This window comes from Centruroides sculpturatus, unplaced genomic scaffold (genome assembly GCF_000671375.1).
Source record: "Centruroides sculpturatus isolate CEXI.00-Female unplaced genomic scaffold, Cexi_2.0 scaffold884, whole genome shotgun sequence".
In the NCBI taxonomy this organism is placed as follows: domain Eukaryota; kingdom Metazoa; phylum Arthropoda; class Arachnida; order Scorpiones; family Buthidae; genus Centruroides; species Centruroides sculpturatus.
In genome coordinates, this window is record NW_019385095.1 from 252,362 (window position 1) to 259,562 (window position 7,201).

Here is a 7,201-nt window from a genome sequence, read left to right on the forward strand (position 1 = left end):
TCATTGAGGGAAAATGACAGTAATACCACTCTGACACCACTTGTAAAATCACATGACAAGATATGATGTTGTCATATGATGGTGAATCACGTGGTAACCATCACATGAATGACTAAGATTTTCTTACACACGTAGGCTTTATGTACTTAGGATGTAAACATTCATATGGAGACTTGGAATAGAAGAGGAATTTGACCAAGAGATGACATGAATGTAATTCACTCAATCATTAACTATGTTTAAAGTATTTATTAATAATACAGATGTATAGAGAACAAAAAAAAGATCAAAAGACAAAGATCAAGGTTACATCTAAACAGGAAAATTGTTCAGTACTTCAAATGAGATATTAAATTATCCCAACCACAGAAATTCATAATAGCAAGCATCTCAACTGGACTTTGTTTGGATTGACCAGAGAAGGAGAAATGGCTTTATTATTCAGCAGGAAGTTGATTTACATATAGACTAATTACAAGTAACAACATAGTCAAAAACACTGTACTACATTACAAAAAGAATACAATTCATTACAAAACATAACTCACATACAAAATTTAATACTATATTATAAATTACATATTATGTTCTGTTATTATCCAGTTCTGGAATTATCCAGTCATCCTCTGAATTTAGTTTTATTTTGATTATTGAAAACACTCCTTCTGCATTAGTGTTACTGTTTGGTATTACAAGAACCAATTTTGCAACTCTTGTCAGCAATGGAAACCTGTGGACACCATTGACAGCTTTCTTCTCAGACAGATCATTTCATTCTGTATCCAATCGACACCATTCACCCAACACTATTTCACTACTGGATATAGAGTCCTTAAAGTCATGAAATTCATTGTATATTGCATCCCTATCCTGTGGAGTAAATTTCAGAATCTCTTGATACCTGTCACAAAAATATGAATCTGCGAGTAACTACATTCCTTGTCAAAACTTAAAAATATACTATTTTTTAATAACAGCCACAGTAAAAGGGAGCTTGTACTGTAATTATTCTACAGTTTCCTGCAAAAAGCTATGTACTCCTTTATAGAAGCTACAAACTCTGTTTGGTAAAATAACATCTTAAATGTTGGCAAGGCACTGCTTTGTGGCAAAGCCAATGTACAGTTCTGTGTCACTGAATACATGTGATGTCAATGTAACATCAAAATCACTTAGTTGGTCCTCTTGCATTATGAACATTTTCAAGTAACACAAATTGACTCATTAATGTTTTTGGTAACCTGTTCATATGACCATGTAACTTTGATATCTTTGGCTCTTCTCTTTGTAAAGTTAAATGAATGTGATCAAAACTGGCAGTACTGATAGCAAGAAAAGCAAGTATGCTTCAGTAAGGGGATCCCTAAATTCTATTTCTTGCCTCCTGAAATGAGATGCTGTTTCACTGCTGGGCATAAAGTATGACTTCAATCTTTCAAACATCTGTGAAACTCTGTTTACAGCCATTTCTAACTTCAACCATCTCGCACTAACATGTCTGAAAATTTGTTTAAACTACACATTAATAAATTCACAAAAATCTTTGAGCATATGCTTTCTAACATTGGAATATTTAAACCAAAAATGTAAGTCTGTTAAAAAATCTTCCTTATCAAATTCAGTTTCATTATTTGCCCTCTCTTTGCTGAATTGTGGACAATGTGACATGGGCAGCCATGTACATACATTGCAGGATTATATTGTTTAATTCATGTTTTCAGGCTATTTCTAACGTCTATGTTGCAAGCCACATTGTCCACACTAAAAGAAATGCAGTTCTTCCAATCTAGATTGTAGGTTGTTAATAATGCATTTGACATTTTTTTGAATATAGCTTCTGCTGATCCAGATTTACTCAAGCACATGTGAAAGAATTTTTGTTACCATTTTTTCCCTGGTATCGAAGATTTTAGCAAATATTGGATACTTTTTTAACGTCTGTATCATTACTTCCATTTACTGATATAGAAAATGGATTGTTTCTCATGAGAGCTACAAGGTAGAACAGTGAGCATTCAGCTACGGAATCATTTATTATGTATGATGTTTTGATTTCACTGCACTGATACTTAAGCTATTATGCTGTTTGGGAACCTATTTGAACAATGCACATGATTGGTAAATTATGCTCAACTAAATGGTAGTTGTACAAAACCATCATTACATGTAGAGAAGTTTAATAAAATTAGTGTGAATAATTGTAATACAGTAGAGTGTCGTTTATCCAAACCAATTGGTGACTGGGGTTGTTCGGATAACTTATTTTTCAGATAACCAATTATGTATGAAAAAATATATTAATTTATCCCGTGTTGAAATTTTTCTCCGTTGTGTGTTGCTTCGCGTTGAATTTTCGTCGATGTTAAGCCTAACGAAGACTATTGTATCATTAAAAATTATTTTTTTATTTTGTACAAACAAAATAAATATATTGAAAAATATAAAAACAATAAAAAATTATACTTCAGAAGTTAATTTAGTATCAAAAACGTAAAATATTTGAGTAGCCGAAGACATAGCCAAAGATTACAGCGCCACAGCACTGGCGAAAATTTAAATTTGTCGACTGGAATTCCTTCGGATAACCGACCTTCGGATAAACGATACTCTACTGTATTTCTAGATCATGTAGAAAACGACTCATACCTTGTCTGCAGAATCAGAAGCTGGCTGAAAGAATGATGATACAGACAATGTTTTTTCAGTTGCTATTCTAGCAGCAGCATGTTTTTATGATTTAGCATGCCTTTTCAAAGAACTACTGTATGTCCTCTTGTGCCAATATTGATTGTGCTTTTGCAAAAATAACATTCAACATAACTCTGTCCTCAGGATGAGCTTCTAGCCCAGGGAAAGTCATGCAAGTAGTTCTCTTCATGGTATTTCACTTTCCTTGTGGATCCTCTCACAACTTGCTTTGACCTTTTCATGATAGGGAATTGGATTGGTTTTCAGAATCAGAGTTACTAACATTACAATCAGCCATTACAAAATATCTATGACAGAAATTGGAAGGGAAGAGTTTTAATTCTTTATATTTTCGGAACTAGTTTTTATAGAAGTGCTTTAAAATTCTTGAAAATTCATTACAAATTTTCATCAAATACACTTGAAAATATTGTATTAATACATTAATAATAACTCATTTAAACAATATATCTTATAAATTACTAATAATATAAATACCTTTAAAATAGAAGTAAATATATTGGAGACTGTTGGGTTGTTTGGAAAGTAAGTTCGATTTTTTTTTCTGTGGAAAAAACACAATATTCTTATGATAAATAAATATTTTATTGAATTATATATTGACTATTTTGGTCAAATACTTGTTGTCATCGTTTCTGGTAGTAGCACGATTTCACATTCATAAAAGTTTTGATCGTTGCTTACAAAAAACCGATCCAAGTGATTTTTGACATTGTCATTTCAAGTAAATGTCTTACAGTTAAAAAAATTTGTACAGACTGGAACAAGTAATAATCTGAGTGTGCTTGATCTGGTGAATACAGTTGGTGTGATAGCAGGTCCCATCTAAGTTATAACAGTTTCTGACGAGTTACCAAACTTGTGTGAAATTTGACATTATTGTGGTAAAACACTATAGCTGTTTTTTTATCAATTCTGGCTGGCTTTTTCTGTTTGATGATATTATGCAATTTGTTTACTTGAATGCAGTACACTTTCGAATCAATTGTTAAATTGTCTGGTAAAAGCTCCAAAAAAATTTTCTTAATATCCCACCAAATAGAGCATTTCTCTTTAAGAACTCATGGAATTCATATATCGAGCTTTGAAATGAAACCAATTTGTTTCAAGTACTCATAAACAGTTCAATTTGACAAATTTAATCTCTTAGTGATTTCACGTGTTGTTATTCTGCAGTTTGCTTCAATCGGTACTTTTATTTTGTTTTCATTGGCTTCAATTGGCCATCCATAACATGGTGCATCTTCAATACTGAAATTGCGAGAACGAAATTTTGTAAACCAGTTTTAGCACTGTTGTTCTGTCAACACATCTCCACCATGCATGTCACACGATTTTTTTCTCGCTTGAACGGCATTTTTAACTTTTTGGTAATAAAAAAGCAAAATATGCCAAAGATGCTGCTTTTGATCTTCCATAGTTGATGGGACACAAAAAATAAACAATTGCACGAAATCAAACAAAATTTTTTACAAATAAGCCATAAAATGGTAGTTAGTTGTCAAAATATATAATGATAATACGGTTTAGAACGAAAATGGCGGGAAAAATACCACTAATCTGTCTAGTGGTAAAAAAAACGAACTTACTTTTCGAACAACCCAATATAATCTAATTGTGTTCCATGCCCATTTTTGACTGGTCAGCTTGCCCCACTGACTTGTGTTAGGGGCATTGCTGTGACAGATCTAGCTGCATCATGAATAATTTCTGGATAAATTGAAATAGAGTCTTCCAGGTTCAATTTTGATAAACGGTCATACTTTTCTATTTCAATTAGCCCATTTAAAAAATTTTATTCAAATTTTATTTTTTCAATTTCTGCCGGTTTAGTTTCTTGATTTGTTAAACGTCTTCGCTTCACTTTGAGATGTTCTAAACTATCCAAGCACCTTCCTTTGCCTTGCATTATGGAGAGCATGCAATTATTACTATTGTTCACCCTGTTCATCATTTTGATTCACAGAAATTTGAAAAGGAGGGCATTTCTGAGAGGTGGCTACTAATGCAAGCAGAGAGCAAAGTGACAGACAGACTGCCTGCCTGCCAGGGATCTCAACCATCCACCATTTGAGCAGTTGAGATCCCTGTGATAACTAAGTTAAACTGAGAGAGATCACAACAGATTCCTGAATTACTTAATACCAGAGCGACGGAGTCAGTAAAAAAAACACCCGATTCCAACTTGCGACTCCAGTGAAATTAAATACAAAGTCATTGTATGGGGGCAGAAACGCTCATAGGAAGGTACCCTACTCTGAACAGAGCTTGGGCATTTACCCAAATACTTTTATAGTTTAGTATTTTTAATACTGTATTTAACTTACATTAATATTTATTTGTATAAAAAAATTAATTTTTAACAAATATTTAATAAGAGGAGAAAGGGAGCAATAAAATTCTACATTTACATATATTTATTCTACAGCATATGCACTTCAATTTCACCCTTGCAGAAAAGTTAGTCCAACTAAAAAGTGTGCAATCTAGTTACTTCAGCTCCTTGTTCAGAAAAGAAAAATATATACTTTGATCAATTAGTCTGGCTCATTCAGAAAAATAGAATATTTATTTAGAGCAGAGATAATAAATGAATGATTTAAAAATATTCAAGTTCAATTGGGTCAAAATAATTTAACTACTAAACACAAATACTACAACAAAAACTACATATTTAATAAATTAAATTGCTGCATTTTGTATTTAAAATAAATGAATTATAACAAAATACAAAACATTTTTAAAAACAAATAAGNGATCTTCCATAGTTGATGGGACACAAAAAATAAACAATTGCACGAAATCAAACAAAATTTTTTACAAATAAGCCATAAAATGCTAGCTGTGAAAATATATAATGATAATACGGTTTAGAACGAAAATGGCGGGAAAAATACCACTAATCTGTCTAGTGGTAAAAAAAACGAACTTACTTTTCGAACAACCCAATATAATCTAATTGTGTTCCATGCCCATTTTTGACTGGTCAGCTTGCCCCACTGACTTGTGTTAGGGGCATTGCTGTGACAGATCTAGCTGCATCATGAATAATTTCTGGATAAATTGAAATAGAGTCTTCCAGGTTCAATTTTGATAAACGGTCATACTTTTCTATTTCAATTAGCCCATTTAAAAAATTTTATTCAAATTTTATTTTTTCAATTTCTGCCGGTTTAGTTTCTTGATTTGTTAAACGTCTTCGCTTCACTTTGAGATGTTCTAAACTATCCAAATATGCATCGAAATCAAGCTCTTTTTTTTTTTTGGAGATGATGATTCCGAGTTGTCATTATATTCATTATTTTTATTTTCATCTTTTGATTTATAAATGTAAAGTAACTGCAACCTTTTCAAACGAATAGCTATTTCATGAAGCTTTTCTTTCCCTGAGGCAATTTGATTGTCATTTAGTAAAATTTGATTCATTGGATCAATGTAAATAGCAGCTAACAAGATTTTATTGTCTAACAACTGAATCTCTCTTTTTCTCATAGAAGATAAAATCACATTAGCAACAATTCCTCCAGTTTTGTTGAGCTGATGCATCAAAGTTTTTCACTGTAAGAAAAAATTTCCAGGTGTCAAATCTTCAGCTTGTAACTTTAAGGTGACAGTATAAGGGTATGACAAGACACTCTCTAATTTTTCTGTTTGTTTCCATTGGTTTTCAGTTAATAAAACACTTGGATTGTCAAGGTCTTCAAGGAAGGTTTTCAGTTTGAGCAACCGCTTAACCATTAAATAAGTGCTTTCCCAGCGAGTAGATTGATCTAAAATAATTCCTTTTCTAGCACACCTTCTCAGAATAGCATCTATTTTAGGTGTTCTAGCTACAGTAGCCACTTTTCTTAATTTTGTAATGATTTTAGCTACCTGAGAGTCTTTTAATCCATCTCTTATTGCTAATTGCAACGTGTGAACAGCACAACGCATATGTTGGATTTGAAACATACTGGGCACTTCCTCCACAATATCATCTAAATAATCCTCTTTTTCTATTATAGGCTCGATTTGTGTGTCAATGGCAAATATTTCATCAATGTCTTCTAATGCAATTTCATTATCTTGATTTATTTTCTCAGTTACTTTTAACATATTTGAAGTATTATCTGTTACAATACACAAAATATGCTCTTTTTTAATTTTAAATTCTTCTAATACCTCTTGAACCAACTTCTGCAGATATTCTCCTGTGTGATGAGCCATAGTGTCTTTTACTGCTAATGTCTTCGTAACAATTGTATTATTCTCATCAATAAATTGAACATTAATTGTAAAATAATTCCCTGGCACATCGTCCATGACGAGTGCTGGATAATGCACTCGTCATGGACGATGATGAGTGCATGCATTTATTTTAATAAATATCAAGCGATCCTTTAGTCTTTTTCGGAGTTCATCTTTTTCCAAAACAGCCTCTTCAATTATAAGCCGCCTGATGTTTTCTCTATCTAGTGAAACTCTTAAGTTTTCTCGCCATTTCGCCTTTTAA